The sequence below is a fragment of the Chinchilla lanigera genome, unplaced genomic scaffold (assembly GCF_000276665.1).
Source record: "Chinchilla lanigera isolate Chin_1 unplaced genomic scaffold, ChiLan1.0 scaffold00006, whole genome shotgun sequence".
Taxonomy (NCBI): Eukaryota; Metazoa; Chordata; class Mammalia; order Rodentia; family Chinchillidae; genus Chinchilla; species Chinchilla lanigera.
The window spans coordinates 2,950,127-2,970,604 of record NW_004955407.1 but is presented as its reverse complement, the minus strand read 5'-3'; the positions used below and the strand labels follow the sequence as shown (position 1 = coordinate 2,970,604).

Here is a 20,478-nt window from a genome sequence, read left to right as displayed (position 1 = left end):
GTCTTGAACTTGCAATGATCCTTCTGCCTCAGCCTCCCATGTGCTAGGATTACAAGACTGTGGCATCATGCCTGGCCTCTAACAGCTTTTATTATTTTGAGCTTTTGTTGAACTTCCAGGATCTTGATCACTATATGCCTGGGAGTAGATTAATTTTGGTTATGATTAACTGTAGTTCTATATGCTTCACTTATCTGGATGTCTTATTCTTTTTCCATGCCTGGGAAATTTTCTGCTATTATTTCTGCAAATAGTCTTTTTATGTCATTTGTGTTGACATAATCCTTGTGAAACCCTGATGGCTAACACTAAAGCCTAAACAAACTTGAAATTCTCAGCTTGAAATTTGGCATTCAAGAATCTCAAATTGACCCAATAAAACTTGAGGTCAAAATAACAGAACAGAGGCAAGTAAACTTGGGCTGTTATTTTGACCTCAAGTTTTATTGAACCTCTTCAAAAATCCTTTCACATCCATGAAATGGGTCTCCCCTCCAAATTACAAATTGACTAAAAAGTCTCTTATGTCATTTGTGTTGACACCTGCTGTTTCATTAATACCTATTAATCTGACATTATTTTTCTTTGCTTTGTCTTGCAATTGTTGAATTATTATTTCCTGGTTTCTTGTTGCTTTTAAGAGATCCTTCCTTTCACGTTCATTAGTGGCAATGCTGCCTTCAAGGACTGAAAGTCTGTCTTTAGCTTTGTTCAGGCAGTTTTGCCAGCCATCAATTGAATATTTACTTTCCTGGATATCTGTTTGCATCTGTTTCATACCTTCTAGTTCTTTTTTTTTTTTTTTTTTTTTCCGGTACCGGGAACCGAACTCATGACCTTGCGCTTGCCAGGCAGGCGTCTACTTCTTTTCTATATTGTTCACTGAAGGTTTCCATGAGTTGTCTGTGCTCTTCTATTTTCTTGTCAGTGTCATCTTTGGATATGCTGAATATTTCTTTCATTATTGTTATCATTTCTTTTCTCACCTGAGACATTGTTTCTGATCTGATGTCTTCTATGACCTGATGGAGTTGTTTCTCTACTTCAGTTGCTTTCATTTCAAAAATTGCAGGTGTATGACTTCCAGGTTGTTCTGTGTTGATGTGTCCTGTACTTGTTTTGAGTGGGGTGGAGGTCTGGGAATGCATTTTGCTCCTTTGTTTTATCACTTTTGAGGATCCAGAGGCTTTCTGGAGTGCAGGATGGATCACTCTCTTGATTGTGTGTGAGTGGCAGGACAAGAGTCTGAAGATCCACAGTGCTCAGTGCAGCATCTGTGCTAGTGAGTAGTGACAAGGTGGGGTCCCAGATGCTTCCAAACTTTCTTGCCTTCAGTTGGCTCCCAGGCATGTGTGGGAAGGGTGGTGGAGACTCACCACAGTTCCTGAGACTGTCTAGGATTTGGCCCAGCTTCCACAAGAGTAGTGGGGATGCAGGTTGTGTTCACCACGGCTTCAGATATTGCCCAGAACAGAGCTTGTTTCCCTCACTGGAAGGGGAGACATGAGGGTGGACTCCCTGAGGCCACTGACTCTGCCCGGGTTTCAGCTGAGCTCCCAGAGGGGGTGCGAGTTGTTCTGGCAGTGACCACCAAGGTCCCAGAAGTTGTCCAGGGCTCCATGTGCCTCACACACTAATGGAGGAGGCACAAGAGTGGCTCACCAGGGTTCCTAAAGGTGTGTGGCATTCAGCCTATCCCCAGCAGCCACATTATAGGTGTGGCAAATAGCCACGGAGGCCACCAAGGGTACTGGAGTTCTGCCTGCCTTGCATGCTGGTCAGGGAGAAGCTGCCATGATTCGGCGTTTTCCTGATGTCTGGAATCAAGCTTTCTAACCTTCACTGCTCCATCACACCAAAAAATGGATCAGTTATATTTTTAAAAAGAACCCTATATGTTATGTTGAATATCACCTTTTTATACAATCCATACACTTCTGTGTGTGCACATGTGTGACTTACAGATGCAAAAGACTAAAAGTTATGAGGTCAGTATAATACTTTTATTTTGCTTTTATGAGTTTAAGAAGTATCTAGACAAGCAAGTGATTGATGTGTTAAATGGAGTGTAATTAAAACTATCAAATGGATTGCACATGTGATAATGTGTAATTATTTTTCTTATAAAAGGTGTTCCTTTATTGTACCTTAGAAAAATTTACAGTTACAAATACATAATGTCTTCAAAGTAGAATTCAAAAGGCGCAGATCCACCCAGATGCAGTGGTATTCAATATGTCCTTTGGGTAGGCCAGCCTAAACAGATGGACCTTCAATCTGCATTAAAGGTCAATTAATTTATGCTTTTGCCAAATGAGTTTGGGGCAAAAATTTCGAATTCTGTCTTGCTAATAAGTGGCTCACATATTTCCTGCAAATTCAAAATTAATTGCATCTTTGTTTCCAATTCCTTGCAGGAAATCCTGGTGGCTAACACTAAAGCCTAAGCAAAGTTTAAATTCTCAGCTTGAAATTTGGCATTCAAGAATCTCAAATTGACCCAATAAAACTTGAGGTCAAAATAACAGGACAGAGGCAAGCAAACGTGTTCTGTTATTTTGACCTCAAGTTTTATTGAACCTCTTCAAAAATCCTTTCGCATCCATGAAATGGGTCTCCCCTCCAAATTATAAATTTACTATCTGACTCTGAGTTGCGGCTATCTTTCTGATGCCCCAAAGAACTTTCTCTTATTCCCTGCGAGTTGCCTCTGGTATAAGACTTCCTTTTAAAAGTCTAGCTAATGAAAAATTTTTTTCTTTCTAAATTTCTTGAGCCCATGCTGTGCATTTCATTAATATAATTTTTGACACTCTTACAATGTTAGCTTTTTTAATGTAGTAGTTCTGTCTCTATTGGTGGCATGTTAAAATTAGAACTAGTTATTCCTGTAATAGGGAGGAAAGTAATTGTGCATTAGCAAGCATTATAATCAGTGCCTTTGTAATGGGGACAAAAGAATAAGTTTGAGGCTTTGGGCTTTTCTTATCTGTTCTTGTTCTGGGGGCTTCATTAACCACTGAACCTTTAGGCATACATTCACAACTAAGTAATTAGGGAAGTATCAGGGAGGTACTTCTTGTTTTCCTATGTATATTATGATGTCCTTACAAATTGATTAGAACTCAGTGTGAACACATTTTACTAGACTGGACTAATCCTTTGGGTTTTGCTGCACTTTTTACTTCTAGCATGTAAAATCTGTCTAATATAACTTTGAATAACAACTACTGACTATAGAACAGTCATATTTTAATATCGAGGTCAAGTTGTATGAACTGGTTTTATTCATATTAAACACTTCCTAGTCTATTGTGTTTATGTAACTATAATTATGTAACACGAATAAGTTTAATTCTAGTCCAGGAAGGAGTAGCAGGAAAGAGCTATGAACACCTGTAGAGAAATAACAAGAATGAATTCTAACACTTACTTAAATAGCTCAAAGTTGTATTTCTGTGCTACTTCTTGTTGTATTCCTAAAGTTTACTTAACTGTTAAAACAGTTACTTTTTTTCCAGGAAGAAGGTCTTGATGTAATAGAGTGAGAAGGAAGGAAAAGCTGTAGTAATTGAACAATTTGGAGTGAACTGTGGGAAGAATGTGAAGAGGGAATCTAAGACTAAAATCTCCAGTTCTTTCTGTATGTTTATGAGTTCTCCAGACCAAAGGTGCAAGCCATGTTCTAGTAGATCACAGGTACATTTCCTTCAGCGGCAGAAGTGTTCTGCTTACTTCCCATAATGTTGTCTGTACTGTGTTTTAACATTTTTGAAGTAGATTCTAGTATGGTTTATATCTCGATGTCCCTCAAAGCCTCCTGCCCTCATAGGTACTGGATTGTGGAGCATAGTACTTATCAGTGAATTAGTTCACCTATGAGCTTTCAGCCTAATGTGATGTCGGGAAGTGTGGGAGGAAAAGCTGGGGGGAAGTGTGAGTCACTAGGGGTGTAAGTTCCTCCCACTCCTTAATCTCTTTCTGCTTTCTGCTGCCATTCCAGGAGCAAGCTGCATTGGTAATGCCCCTAAGCCAGGCCACCCTGCCCTGGAGCCAGCCAGGTATGGACTGAAACCTTTATAAACTGTGATCCAAAATAAACCTTTCCTCCTTAGGGTTGTGGGTGTTGGGTAATGTGCATCAGCAATGAAAAAGTAACTAAGATTCTATCCCTTCAAATTGAGAAATTTTACATAAAAGCAGAAGTATGATTTCTATTGTAAATAATCTTATTTTATTTTTTATAGGAATAATCAGTTTGAGTTTGGTAGAGACTTTTGCTTTTTCACCAAGACAAGAATTACTAGTTTCTTTTGCTCATTGGAAAGAAAGTTCCTTTAGTTTGTGTGTTCTTTGTAAGAAACAATTTTTTTTAAATCTATGACGTACTCTGAGTGACATTCAGGCCATTCTTTATAAGATCACAATGCATAGTATATTAACCATTGTTATTCTCTACTTTATCATGAAATTTTGTCTTAATTTTTTCACAGAAGGGTGTTTTTATTTTCTTTATTAATACCTACTTGGATTACATCAAAATTAAAAAAATTATTAAAAAAGTAATTACTCCCAATTTAGCCAAGGTTTAACTAAATTCTTTACCCATCCAGCCTGACTCAGGATTATTGATTAGAAGTCAGAAATGCTAGGAGTGGGCCTCCCATTGTGAAGAAACAAGTGTTTGTATATTTACACTCTGAATAATGATACAAGTATTTTAGAACTATGGAAATATCATCTAAATGACCATAAAAGTTGTTGGGGACCACAAAATAACAATGACTAATTTTGCATACTTCCCTAAGAGATGAACAGAGGTTTGGGATTATTATATCACTCTTTTGAGATCTCCCATGATCTCTTTAAGGATAGGCCATCCTCTTCCACCCACTAAGACTAAAACTAAAACCACTAAGATTGAAAGTCAGTCCAGGGCAAGATCCTTCTGAGCACAGGATCATCTCTGCCCTTTTTTTTTTTTAATTTTTTTATTTTAAAGATAAAAGGAGGGAAACATTAACAGACATACAACATTTTACAACATATCACAAGCACAATACAGACAATACAGAGTCATCTCTGCCCTTTTGAGTCATCCAATAATCCCCTCCTCAAACTCCCTCCTTGATCAAAGGAGTAATTCCTTTTTTAATAAATTTTTTTATTGTAATGTAATACAAGTATGTATTAATAAAGAAAATAAAAATACCCTTCTATGAAAAATATAAAACAAAATTTCATAATAAAGTAGACAATAAAAATAGCTAATATACTATGCATTGTATACTCCCTCCTTGATAAATGCCAAGGGTCTGGCTGCCTCATGGCCTTTTGTTCCTTGTGAACAACTGGTCATTCCAGATCCCTACTGTACTTCCATCTTTTTATATTTTAAAGATAAAAGAATGAAAACATATTAGCAAACACATGTACATTTACAAAATAACACAAAAACAATACAATCAATACAGAATTTCAGACAAGGTGATAGGAAATTAACAATGGTTGTTGTATTTCATATTGATATCTTCAAATTTGTTACTCAGGTAAACATAGACATGTAAGATTGGTCAAACAAACATTAACTCTTCCTTTCAATAAAGTAATATAAGTCAGTAGTACAGCTACGTTAGCTATTCTATATACACATGTATACATAATTTTCCCTTCTTTCTTTTCTCTTTTCCATCATCCCAGTTCTTTACTTTTGAGCAGTTGCCTTTCATTTCCCATTATCTCTCGTACCTTCCAATTTTTATTCACTCTTTCAGGTTTGTACAGTAGTGAGACAATACAGTGTTTACAATTGCAGATCTGTCTTTTGTTTCTTTCTTTCTCATCATGCACCATAACAGCTGGGAAGAGATGGGAGGCTCACTGCAGGGGGTCCCTGGTAAAAGTTACAGTGTCCATGATCAATTTTCAAATGATCACTTATCCCTCACTTAAAAAAGGTCATTGAAAAAGTCTAAAAGGAAATATTTAACAAGTATTTAATTTACTAAAAAAATTGAATTAAAAATCAAAGTAGCAGTTTTAGCAATTTTTAAAGAAATGCAGTCAGTTGCTTGTTTCCAAATATATTTCAGGGTAAACCAATATTATCTTTTTTTTAAGCTAATGGAACAGTGCTATAAAATGGCCATACCAAATTATGTGGTCATAGCTTGAAAATCAGAGAGGCCAGTAGTGTGTAGGGGTGAAAGCACCCTTGGAATAGAGAATTTTCACATCTCTTAGCTTGATTTTATCTCCGTGAGTAACAAAGCAAATGATTTTGGAAACACTTTGTCTTCAAACAAATGATATGGATATAGTCCTTTAAATCACCGTATTTTAGCCAATGGTGTCATTATAGCTAAGAAATAGAATGTGACATTTCATGAGTCAATACTAACATGAAATCACGGAAGCATTCATCATTTTCTTTGTCCTCAGAAATCTTAAAACGTATGAAACCTCTAGTGAACTAGAGAATAGAAAAGTAGAAATCACCTAAAGTTGGCATGTTTTTCCTTTTTACTGAACTTGTATGTTAGGATTGCTTCAGTTATAAAGAATTGAGTATTCAAATGGTTAAATTTAGCTTATTTCATGTTATGCTACAAACACTGATGGTAAAGGATTTATAAAAATTATCATGTTCAACTGTCGTCTCATGCTTGTATCTTTTCTCTGTCACTTGTGATAAGTTGAAGTCCTACTCCTGCTCGAACTCACCTTGGTGATGGGAAAGCTTTCTGCCCTGAGGCAATCTCTTTCATTTCTAATTATCTGTGGTAAAAGTCTTATTTATATATTGTTGACATTTGTTTTATTGCTTTTCTGCCCTTTTCATCCTACTGTATTCTCTGAAAAAGTATATTCTTCAATATGATAATATTTCAGAAATTGAAAACAGTAATTAATTCTTCATAAGTCCTTCTTTTAATGGCTAAGTATCAACAGCTACTTAAAATACTCAAAAATTAATGCAGATTTGAGTTGTGAAATTTGAGTATTCTTCCTTGACTAGCTCTTGATTTTCAATATTTATCTTACATTGCAACTCCCTGAAACTTACATTCATTCTAAGTGTAATCTCAACCTATACAGAATCAAATACAAATTTTTACTCTTTCATTGCACATTTTCTAACTATGTTAATAAAATTTAATATGTTTCTACTTTGATGTCTTATCATATTGTTGGCTGTATTTCTTATTAACTGTAACAATGTGTACCACTCTTCTTATAAGAAGATAGTACTGATCTTCAACTACCTTTCCATATATTTATTATTAGTCCATTTAAATTTATATTTAGATCCTTAATTTTACTTTGACTGTGTTATCTATACTGCTTTTCCTTACACTTTATGACTCCACAAGATATATTACTAAATCATTATGGAAGTTTTGAACAACATAGAATGAAGATCTAAGGAATACTGAATACATTTTTTAGTATTTGTGGTATGATCGTCTCTTCCCAGGATCCATTTTGGCTTCCCCTTCCCCTTTGGTAACTGTGAGATTGGGAAGTTATATTGGTCTTTCCCCATCTCCAGCCATGGATGCTTATTGACTAAAAAAAATCAACAAAATACAGTGATCTACACAGTGATGGTTGATTCATGGGCAGCATAATTACAGTAACATAATGTTAGTTTTAGGAAAAAGAAGTCCTTTCTTTGAAAGAGGAGATATGCCATGTGTGGACTGGGACTGCTCATAGCCACTTTGTTACTATAATGGGTGGCAGCCTAAGAAGAAAACCAAAACACAGAGTTGACACAATTTGTTATAAATAAAATTAAAATTCTACTCTATCAATGTCTAAGCCTGTATCTTTCTCTAGACCTTTTCATTACTTGAGTAACTACATGAAAATAGGAAAATTAATGCTAGACAACTAGAGATTACATTAATTTAAAAAAGGCCTATAAGACTGGTGTAAGTTTCAAAGGCTGTACTTATTCAGGAAAACTAGCCCCGTTTGTGTTATGATCCTACCATCTCAGTCTGTCCCGGGGTAAAGAGAATTAGATGAAGAAAGTTGTTTTTTAACTGCCTTAATAGATTTTAAGTAAAACATATTGTTTCCACACATAATCCATTAACCTGAACTATATGTGGTCCAAAACCAAATATGAGTTCAGCCGGAATTGTTAGAGAGTATTTGGAATACTTTGGGAACACTGATGATACCTTAAATCCAACATCATCTTTTTAAGAAACAGAAGTTTTACAAATGACTGAAGGACACATTGTTGCTAAACTGTGTGTGTGCCACTTGTAACTATTGCAGAGGCAAGGATATATTAAAAGTTTTGCTACTGACTTAGTAAGGACAGATACAAATTATAATAACCAAGATACAATCTCTCTTACATTTTGAAAATCAGTATTAAATATTTTTAAGTCTGAATTCTTGGTCACATCACCCTATTTCCCTAGCGGTTGGAAGATAAGATAGTTTCATTCATGCAGTTCACTATCTCATCTGCAAGTTTCTACCATCTTCCGATATGTAATCTTCTTAGCACCAGAAACTTGAAATCATTTAGAGAAGTGAAATGATATCTTACAATCTCTTTACATATCTTGAGGTTCAATTGCTTATACCAATATTTATTCTGCCTTCTCCAGGCTAAGAATTATTTTTCTGGTCACAGAATATGGATGCAAAGTGGAATTTTAAAAATCCCACTTTACATAACTTTTTCAATTTATAAAATCCTGGCAGATATAGTACAGGTAAACTGTTCTTGTTCTGAATATTTCTTTAACTTAAAAAATGTTTTATTATTTTTACATTGTTTATCTACAAACTTTACATCATTTCTGCTCTCTGGAACTGTTCCCATAGGCTCATCTTCCTTTTATATTTGTGCTTGCTGATGGATTTCTTGCATTCCTTTTCAAAATGGAAATTTAAAAGTTAAGAGCAAGCAAAAGTAACCTTTATGGGGCCCTCAGATACTCTCCAGGACATTTTTTTTGTGTGTAATTTCGTTGAAAGAAATTCAATTCCAAATGATTTCTAAACTCTAAACTTTTCCACTTCAGAGTTTAAACCACATGCCCATTTACATCTTTCATCTAAAAGCTCTAATGTCTTTTCAGCTTGCATTTTAGATGGTTCTTTTCACTGCTTACCATGATTTCTGGTATTTAGAATATGTCTGGTGTTTAATATATGATTTTTCAATGAATATGTGTGAATTAAACAAAGACATCATTCCTCTTTCATGAGAGTACTGTCAGCTCTGACATCCTTTTGTTCAAAACAAGCTTCTGGTCAGTCTTTAAACACTATGATTCAGTCTATATTTAAACCTGATTTTTAAATAAATTCTTACAAGCTTTCTTTTTATGGAGTTTAACATTTTTACTAAAAGCCCACTAAATTCTTTTGATCTGATATAGGATTTTTAGATTCAAGCCACAAGTTTAACATCTATGCAAGACAATTATCATTATACAGTTAGATATGTTGTATTATATGTGTACCATCAAGTTTCATTGATCTTCATCAATAGAAGTCAAAAGAATACCAACAACTGTAAGTAATCCCATTATCATTACTAAGGGTACATTTTTTTTGATTATCTCTTTTATATCTGTTTTCCTTTAATTTTATTAAAGAAATTTTATATATTCATAAATGAATTCCTACATTCACCATTAAACCACATTTTGAAAAATTTCACTCAATCTACTTGAAGTCATTCAGTCTGCATTAGAATAAAAACAAAACATATGGTGAGTTTAAACAAAAGTCTCCAGGTAAAAAACTGGAACGGACATTAGCTACAATGACCACATCTGTAAATCATAATCAGAAAACTATTTTTATAATAGAATGTTTAAGTTTAGAGGTCAGACTTCACCTAACTCACCTCTACAACTTACATTTTTTAAAAACAAAATCCAAGATGGACATTTGTGACTGTTTTAGTATTTCTGGGATTTTTATTATTCTTTTCCTAATCAGTCACACCAGAGATTCCCTATATTATTGTCCTAAATGATCTTCTGTTTCTTGAACTCTAGATACTTAATGGCTTGTAGAACTCCTAAAACTTGGCAGAAAACATCCTTGATAATCTGATGCAAAAATGGACTAAGGACTTAAGTAGATATTTCTTCAAAAACACACAAATGATGAGTAAGTATATGAAAACAATGTGTGCTATAATTAATCTTCAGGGAAATCTGAAATCAAAACCACAATGAGATATCACCTCAGACCTTCCAAAATAGCTACTAAAAATGATGCAGTTACCTTGGAAAAACAGTATGGAATATCCCCAAAACAATTACGAGTAGGATCTTGAAATTGCGTTTCTGGGTGTTTAGAAGAAGTGAAATTGAGGGCTGAGGATAAAATTCAGTGGCATAAGTGCCTGCCTGGCAAGCACAAGGTCATGAGTTTGATCCCTCGTACTGTCAAAAGAAAAAAACAAAAAACTGAAATTGAGTCCTCAGTACCAACTACGTCAAACTCAATTTAAGACAACAAATCTTTTCAGCACTTGTCACAATAGTCAAGATATGCAAACACTCTAAATGTGCACTTTCAAATGAGTGAAGATATGGAGTAATACCTTAAAGAAGAAAAGAAGTTTGCTTTTATGACATGAGTGAAGTTTGGGACAATAAACTGACCACACACACACACACACACAAATATTTCATAATTCCAATTATATGAGATATCAGAAACAGAGGAATTCATAGTATTAACGAGTAGAATATGGTGACTGCCAGAAGCTGGAGAAAGGGTGAAACAAGTCACCCATGCTTAAACATAAAGTTTTATTTGAAGAACAAACATAGGCTGTCAAGATCTGCTGTGTAACATACCATTCGTAGTAAAAAATAATGCATTGTACACTTAAATATGTCTTAAGGTGTTAGATCTCATTTTAGTATCCTTACCACAATAAAGTTTTTACAGGAAAGTAAATGAAAGGGCTATTATTACCATATTATAAATGTGAAATTAGACTGACCTTGAAAAATGTGGGTATAAAGGCAACTTATTGTTGGAAAAATAGATATCGTTAAGCCTGTGTGCAAACTTTGATGCTAGTTTGACTATATACGATGTTAAGTGGTAAATAATTACACTTGAATGTCTAATGTGTTGTTGTCTAACTTCAAGAGTTGCAAGTAAGGACCATGAAAATAAACGATCATCAGCTTTCCTTTCCCTATCTACTGGAAACATTTAGAATATTTTTAAGTTTATTGCTCTATTGAGGAAGTGTTTTTGTTCATGACATACACAAGGAGTTTCTTTATTCTTAATACATGAATTAAATTTATTTTTATATTCTCTGCTTTTTGTGAGCTAATTCCCCTCCTCTCCTATTATATAGCTTCTTATTTAATAAGAAGTTGACTGGTAACCAATTCCATGTAGCGTTCTCTGGATAGGGACTGAGATGCAGTTCAGTGAAAAAGAGGAAGAAGCAGTGCTGTGAGTAAGGAAAATTCAACTCCAGTGTGAGGCCAGCAAAACCTCAGCCAAATCTGGGAAGCTCCTGAGCAAATATCCCACATCAGAATATTTTGTACTGGGCCTTATCCAATGGCTTGGCCTTTATACCACCCCTTGTGTTCGATCTCTCCTATAGACTGTCCCAGTTCTAGAAAAGCTGCTGGTTGAAATGGAAGCAGCTCTTGAAAGACCTTGTCCATCTTAGCGGCAATGTATATTTTTTGTGCTCGGAACTTGTCAGTGAATTTAGACTAAGGATACGTAGAAAAACGGCATAGCCCTGCATGAGGGAATTCCTAGATTGGAAAGTGTGGCAGTGTAGTTAACAGAATGCATTCCTTCATTTTCTTGAGTTAGTTCGATTTTATTAGTACATGTTTGTAGTACATAATGATCACATTCCTCATGGGGGATTTGTACATGTACATAACACATTATGAATTCTAGTTTTGTTCTTTTCCTCTTCTCTCCCTCCAACTCTTCTTCCTCTCCTCATTTAGAATATATTCATTAGATATACTATTCTCAATATTCTCTACTGGCTACAGAAAGAAGGGAAATATTGACCCCTGAGCAATGTAAATGTAGAACTGGAGAATCTGATCTTTCTTCTACTCTTTTCAATGGCTAGGGCTTTTTGAGCCCCAATCTGTTTAGCATTCTTCAAGGTAGATTAATATAGGTCTGTACTAAGTTGCATATGTCTTACCAATATTCCAAATACATTTAATCTTTTGTAAATCTGTTGAAGTATCTGCCCACCAAAGGCCTCCATATAAATATTTTAATCAGGATCATATCTTCAATAAAGTTTTAATTAACAATTGACATATTGAAGGATGGACTTGATAAACAGGTGTGTTGAACGTGCCACTTTCAGTGCAAAGAGCCTTTCTTAATGAAATTAACATTATTTAGGTTATCTTTATTGACAAAATATGGCATTATTTCACTTATAAGATGCAACTAAAATAGTCAAGCTCATAGAAACAGAGAGTACAATGGTGTTTCCAAGGGTCTAGGAGCAAGGGACACTTGGCTGGGGTATAATATTCAGTTACATAAGATGAATGAATTGTAGGGATGTACTGTACAACATGTGCTTATAATTAATGACACTGTGCTGTGCACTTAAGATCTGTTAAGGAGACTTTTTGTTAAGTGTTTTTATCATGTAAAATATAAACAAGTCAGAACAAAGGACTCTTTGAACTGATTTGAAAACGCTAAACAAAATAAAACAAAAACCCAAAGTCTCATGTTTCAGAGATAGGATTGTTCTTTTCATGTGCCCATGCTTTTATTGGGTACATGATTTTAATTTATATAAAAATTTCCTCAAATTTCAGGAATAATTTTTGGCTAGGTTAAATTATTCATTTGATTAAATTAAAAATAAGAAAACAAGTAATGTGACCTGATTGAATTTCTTTAATTCCATAACTCAGTTCTCAAAAGTGTAAGGCTTCTAAAGAAGTAGTGACTTGAGTACACATTGTACCCTTACACATCTCATTACACTCACTCCCATGTCCCTTTCTTGACTTACAAACTTTGCAAATACTTTGATAAAATTCATCTATATTTTTCATGTAGGCTGGTAGTAGACAGGGGAGGAAAACTTTCTTTTTGCAGTGTTGAAAAGGAAATCTTTAGTTTGTAATTGCCTGAAGGGCCTAATATATATTTAATTTCTTACTGTATTTGGTTGTATAAGTGGCTTCCTGAACTTTTCAATCTCTGTCAAACTAATGACACTGGAAGGTGGAATCCCTGCTGGGCCTTGGTGTTGAAATGTTACTTGTCAGGGACAAGAGTGTCCTGGAAAGGATGTAATCTCTTCCTTTCACCTTCACAGAGGGCTAACAGAGTGTCAGCACAGTTGTTGCTACAACGTTTGTAATTTTCAAAAACTGGAGATAAATGCACATCAAGAGATGAGTGAATCACAAACAACAGTTGTACTCATATAATGGTTAATTGTTCTGCAATCAGAAGAAATGAAACTACTGACACATACCACAGAAGTAGCCAACTTTCTGAAAATAGTTATACTGAATAAAAGAAACCAAGACAAGGAAATGCATATTGGATGATTCCATTTATATCACATTCTAGAAAATGTAAACTCATTTCTAGTGGCAAAAAGTAGGAGAGTATTACTTGCAAGTGGGAATTGTGTGAAGGACTGGGTGAGTGAGGCAGGAGAGAGAGGTTGCAAAGGACATGATGAAACTCTTGAGGCAATGACTATTTTCAGTATCTTGCATGGTTCACATGTATACCAAGTGTTATCACACACACTATAAATATGTACAGTTTATTGTACTTTGATATACTACAGTAAAGCTGTTAACTGATCAGAAAACATGGTATTGTAGTTTTAATAAAACAAATAGTAGTAACTTTCCTTAGTACTGGAAATAAGGATCTAATAATGGAAATTAGAGAAAAATAACATTCAAAAGAGCTCCTAAAACATGGCATCTTTAGAATTAACTACCAAGAAAGCTGTAAGACTCAAAGACAACAGATTTTAAATTTAACAGAAGTATAAAAACAGACAATACTATCCAAGCCATGTTCATAGATAAAAGAGTTAAAGTCACATAAGAGTTACGTTCATAGAAGTCATATTTTAGAAGTCAAGCACTATTTCTGAAGATATTGATTGAAATAGATTTTGTCCACCAGGGAGACAGGATCTTATTGAACGGTGCACTGTGAATAACATTAAATTTGGGCACTTTGTGTCACTGGCCTAGAAAGTAAGGAAAGGAGCTACCTGCCATGTATCAGGGCTTGTGATGGTTTAGATCCAGAATGTCTCCCCAGATTCTCATGGCTCAGAAGTGCAACTTTATGGGGGTGCAATACCCATCAGTAGACTGGTCACCTGATGAGATCACAGTTGACTTGCTGTTAGGAGGTGGAGCCTGGTTGGAAGTGGGTCACTGAGGGTGTGACCTGGAAGCATGTATTTCCTTTCCCAGCTCCTTGCTTCTCTCTCTGCTTCCCAGCCAACACAGTAGGAGGATCTTCCTTCTGCCAGACCCTTCTGCCATATTGCTTCTCTGTTGGAGCCAGCTGACTGTGGATGGTAACAGTGAACCAGAATAAACCTCTCCTCCTTTAATTGTGGGCTTTGGGTATCACGTGTCAGGTAGGAGAAGGTAACTAAGATAGCAGGAAGGAGATGAGTATGTCTGCAGTTCAGAGTTTCACAAGGGTATTCCTTGGTATCTCTGTGCTTCTAGTAGAAAATTAATATCAAATTGATAAGAAAGTAAAGATTTAGGACTTTTGACAAAGAGGACTAGAAATCCTCATTTTAGTTGATTTTAAAAATATAAGAAAAATTTGCTAACTAGAGTCTACGGACATCACTTGGTTTAATCCCAAGCCTCATTTAGATCCCAAATTAACTCATTTTGCTTGTATAGGCTTTATTAATATGCCTTGATCTTGTTCCCTTGTTTTCATACTTATACTCTTATAATATCTTAAATATATGTGTCTTGTTTACTTTTTCTCTCATTGCTGAGACAAAATACCTGATGCCCAGAATTAAGGAAGGAAGGGTTTATTTATCTCACACTTTGTGGAGGTATCCATCCATACTCAGTTGGTTCTAAGGCAGAATGGCACATGGCAGAGGACAACAGTTCATGGCAGTGAAAGACAGCAAAAACAATGAGCAAAAAGAGAGCAAGAGCAAACCTCTTTCCCTCCCTTATACTGTAGGCAGGAAACCTGCCCTAGGGCAGGTATAGCATTCGTACCTATAATCCCAGCACTGGACCATAAATCAATCACAAACTCTAGAAGCCCACATCATGACTGCTTGATGCTCTTGGGGGACATCTAGACACAAATCATGAAAATATGCTTGTGTTTCTTAATTAAAATGATTTAAAATCACTTCAGTCATTTAAAATCAAATTCAAACTCCAGAATTTTCTAACAAAAGTCTGGTAAATTTATCTTTAAAAAAGTTTGCCAAATCAAGGTCATCAAATGATAAAAATATGTTCTTTCTATTTAAAAATCCTTTTAAATGTGTTTCTAATAATTTTCTAAAGAAATGAGGTCTTTATAGTATTGTTTTGTACTTCTAATCATCTCTGTATGGAATCTCTAAGAAGCAAAAACTTCCCTATAGTTAAGAGTAGACATCCTTTTTGCTTCAGCCTCAACTTCTTCCAAGTAGAGATAATAGCATGAAATTATTACTGAAGAAGTTTCATGTAACATTATAGGCATTTTACAGATAATTTGGGGATGTATCTTTATATTTGTTGACATACAGAAGGATGCAAAAGAAGGCAGAGATGGCTTTATATTTATAATCATGGCCACCAAATCACAACTGGCTGTATTTATGAAGCATCTGAAAAATAGATGATAGTTTCAAAGTTGGTGCAGGTTTGTTTTTTGAACTTATAAACATAGCTTCACAGTATTATGGGGAAGAATTGAATTTCTATAATATTCATGCAAATGTTTTAGAATTAAGTGGCTGAATACATTATATTCGTATGCAAATTTTCTACACAATTTAGATATCTTTTTAAAGGATATTTTACTATTTGTAGGTATAAATTCCACTGGTACAGAAGACATAAATGAAGATTCCAGGTCAATACTTCAAGTACTTCCATTATGTTTTTGTAGTTTATTCTCTGTATTTGACCTATAAAAATATTTTAGGATTTAAATTCTGTTAGTATTTTATTTGCACCCCTGGAAATAGAGTGATCTGAGGTTTTGTTTCTTTCATATCCCCAGTGACAGGGAACTTCAGGGATATCATAAGCATATTACTTAATGCCTAGTGTTACATGGTTTGAGAATATTTCTTTCACCATTGTGAATAATCTGTTAGAAGTTTAAAAAAGCATGTATCAGCTTCATAACTCCAAGAAGAGTCATGTTCTAAAACTGAATTTATTAAAGCCTTCTCATTTAATTTCCAATGGTAGAAATAAGTCAAATAAAAATATTTTCTTAGGAAAATTTGTAGGACTTGATAATATTCACTGGAGAACCATTAGGAATTTGATTAGTTGATCTTGAAATCTGATTATGTTCCTAAAGACATGAAGTCATCTAAATTCCTAACCAAAGTACGCTAAATGTGGGCAAATAAGTTCAGAACCATTTTAAACAGAGAAATCATTACACTTTTATAATATCCACTAATTTTCTCACTATTATGCTTATGTTTTCTTTTAGGAAGTGGTTAAACTGTTCCAAAAATGTAGTGCTGTGTGACAGTCAAGATTCAAAAGCACACTATGTGAAAAGACCAGGGAAATCACAAAAAAATGGACTTTATACCTGAGGGAAGGATCATCTGCTGTTATATACACATGTCTTACGGATTTGTGTTGAGCTCTAAAGCTAGAGGGTAGCTCTGTCTCTGCACAGCTGACAAAGAACAGAACCAGGGCTAAGTCCTGCCCATAACTTGTGTATTCATGTATTTGTGGGAGTCATAAATTTAATTGCCTGAGGGCTAAAAATTTACCTATGTCAGGCTAGACTGATCTATCTATCTATCACCTATCTAATCTATCTATCTATCTCTCTATCTACCTATCATCTATCTATCTCTCTATCTACCTATCATCTATCTATCTTTGCTGGATTATAGGAGGTTTGGGGACAGGAACATGCTTTGTACAATCTCTTTTGTGTTCCTGCCATACACACTTCATATCTTACATTGCATGTGCTAGATGAGCATAATCACAGTTTTTGCGAGTAAAAATGCATCCTATTTTGTTATGCAGCAGGCAGTAAGAATATTCTTTTTGCTCTTAATTAAGGGTATGTCACAAGTGAATTTAAAAGAGCACCCATTATGGCTTCCTCCATGCTTTCCCTATTTTTTTGAATGAAACAAAGCTTTTCTGTTGGATTAATAAGTTAAAAAAGAGATTTTAAAATAGTCTTTAAGGGCAGATATGTCTTTCTTGCTGTACCATTGAAAATCTAATCATTTATTTTACCTTTGACTTTCAATTAACTAGGTATCTGTTTTCTTATAGTAAATGAATACTGATTTCTGATCAATTTTGTTATCACCTATGACAGAAAAATCTTTAAATCTTTTAATATTCAGAGACAAATTAATCCACTTAATATAACATTATTAATGATAAAAGATAAATGTTAAAATGAATTGAAATAGGCATGTGCCAGTCAAAATTCAGTTTATTTAAATTACTAAAAGTTTTTCTAGGACACTGGTTAACTACAGCAAACACACTCTCTATGTATTGTATAAGAGTGAGACAGTTGATATAGCTCCATGACAAGACAGTAAAGTCACACAATTGCCTCTGACATGCAAATCCAAACTGCTTATGCTTTTACTTACTGATTTTAACAGAGAATAAATTATTTGCTACATAGCAGGTGTTGAAAGTTATATCAAGCTGTGCTCCCAATTATACCTATCTGGAGCCATAGCTACAGTGTGCATCTGCATCCAATTAAGTTCTAATCATCGCTATTCTCTGTTACCTAGACCAGACTCTGACACTGACCAGGTAGGTCAGGTACCTTGTGTTGTGTCAGGAAACATAATGCTTGCATCTCCACAGTCTTAATGGTAACAGTAACCCCTGTAACTCCTCTGGGTTGTGGATTTTGCTTTATTATCTCCAGGGTAAGGATAGGCACAGAGGCTTTTCTTTGACTCTTCCTTACATGATAATCCTTGATCCAAGTGAGGGAGCCAGCATGGGAATTATGTGAAATATATTTATTCTCCTTTCATTTCTAAATAGTCCTAGAGAAACCCAAAGATTACTCTGGCTAGTGAAACATGATGGTATTTTGAATTTGTGAAAACAAGAATGAGTTTAAAACCAGTAGCTAATAGATTCCAAAATATAGAAATTTCTCTTCCTCCAGTTACCCTGGTAAATGTTAATGTTAATGTTTGGAATGCAGTATATGTAGGTTTCTCTGTCAGGTTGATTACCCTCACTGTGTTATATGGCAGGCTCTGTGCCTTGAAGTGAAGTAAGTGTGCTAGTCAAGCTTACATCTCCCAAACTGCAACTTGGATTAACATTTTTTTCTCAGCAAATCCAGAACTTCTCATTCTTTGAGTGTTAAGAAGCACTTACACAGACTCCCAAGAATCAATATATTTTATTTCTAAATCTACATGGAAATAGCAATAGTCACAGATTCCTACGGGGTGAGCACACTATATATAATAAGCAGTTTCTCACTATGGCTTATGGTGTTATGGCACATACCTTTCTCTGATAGTTAACTACCTCCACTTTCACAATTTCACTCTGAAATCCCCCATTGCCACAGAGTCAACTTTCACTGTAACACCCCACAGTGTCCTCTCTGGCATACAAAATACAGCCAACCACCCAAGAGATCATTAAGAATAATCATGTTATCCTCAAGAATGTATTTCTTAATGTCTGCTTGACAGAATGTGTTAGTCAGTTTTTCATCACTCTTAAAACATACTTGAGAGAGTCAGCTTAAGAGGAGAAAATAATTGGCTCATGTTTTCACAAGTTTCGGTCAATGGTCACAGGACACTACCTCGTGTCTCTGGTAGCACTACAGTGCATTACGGCAGGAGTGTGCTGTAGAGACGGCTTCTCACCTCAGGGTGGTCAGGAAGCAAAGAAGGTGAGAGTAACACCCCCAACTACTTCACTTCCTTTTACTAAGCCTCACTTTGTAAAGGTTCTTCCACCTCCCAGTACTGCCACGTGCGGGGTTTCCACCTTCTCTATATGTGCTTCGGGTGATATTCAATATCTGAACTCTAGCAGGGAAAACCTTCCAGATACCACAGAGACATGAAGATCAGAAATGGATAAGAAGGTTCCGTATAATAGATCCATTTCAAGTCTAACTCCTTTAGAATTAAAGCATCTTCCTTTATAGTTCAAGGGAGTTTTCCTTTCAAGTTTATAACTCTTTTTTGAGGGAAGGCTTAGACTAGCCAACCAGCAAGCTATTAATGCTATGCATGGGTGCTCAAGCCTACCCAACAAATTAGGAAATAAATCTGAATGCATTTATGCTAATTAGTTAGAAGCAAATGAATCTTAAATTACGTCTGTGATCTAATATTTAGAATCAACTGCCACACATGCTCCCTAGATTTTAATCAGTTTATGTTTGTAGGGGACTTTTAATTTATTTGTTTATCAACCTAAAGTGAGCAATAGAGGTACCAGCTCTTCAGAACAGACTTTATTTGGGAATTGTAAAGGATTGCAATCCTGCATATACACGCTATGGGAGAGGATATGTCAGATGGGTTTGGAGCAAAGGGAACCTTTTAAAAAATAGAAATTCACATAAGCTGCTTTATAATAAACCTCCTCTTCTGCAGGAGCAGATTATTGTAAGAGTTGGTGATTACTTGTTGGTAATACCAACTGTTCCTGGGGAGTCTTCATAGTAATGACATACAAATTTTTTTTGCAGTTTTAGAGTCCTTCTAGTAGATCTTATAATAGATAAATTTGTATGAAGTCCCTTCCTTCATGGCCCTTTGGCTTCATTTTGTTTGAATTTGACATTACTGACTCAATTTCAGTACTTACAGCTTTCATATAATATACTTACACTTTCCTCCTTCAACAAACCTTCCACTTCACTGTCCAGACTATGCTGACATAGGAAACTTAGGAAACTCAGCTGTAGAAGTAGGGAAAAGAGCAGCAGATGGCTCTGCAAGTGTTCTGTCATCTTGTGAGGTTAATTGTCCCAGGTATAACCAGGCATTGTGTGTGAGCTGAACTTATTTTCAGCTGGAGGAAGGCTTAGGAAAATTTTATATTCAAGATACTCAACCTCGTCTATGTTTGTTTGATTTCTTCCATTCTGTCTTTCAGGATTTCACTCTTTGCCCATCCGTTCTATTAGCAAAAGAAAGCAGGCTACTGAACATTAAAATTCTGTTACGGTCTCATCCCTTACTATGAA

The 20,478-nt window shown here is 35.1% G+C and overlaps 2 long non-coding RNA genes across 2 annotated transcripts in view; both read left to right on the top strand.

Moving 5' to 3' along the window:
• The window catches only part of LOC102014010, a 24,761-nt gene extending 15,221 nt beyond the window's left edge, over nt 1-9,540 (top strand). Inside the window, exons 2-4 of the long non-coding RNA XR_259544.2 lie at nt 3,522-3,699; nt 4,004-4,061; nt 9,414-9,540. This is a non-coding gene — a long non-coding RNA (uncharacterized LOC102014010). The remainder of the gene's footprint in view (nt 1-3,521; nt 3,700-4,003; nt 4,062-9,413) is intronic.
• A 506-nt stretch (nt 9,541-10,046) lies between these two features.
• LOC106147003 overlaps nt 10,047-20,478 on the top strand; it is a 36,189-nt gene continuing 25,757 nt past the window's right edge. Inside the window, exon 1 of the long non-coding RNA XR_001231699.1 lies at nt 10,047-10,155. This is a non-coding gene — a long non-coding RNA (uncharacterized LOC106147003). The remainder of the gene's footprint in view (nt 10,156-20,478) is intronic.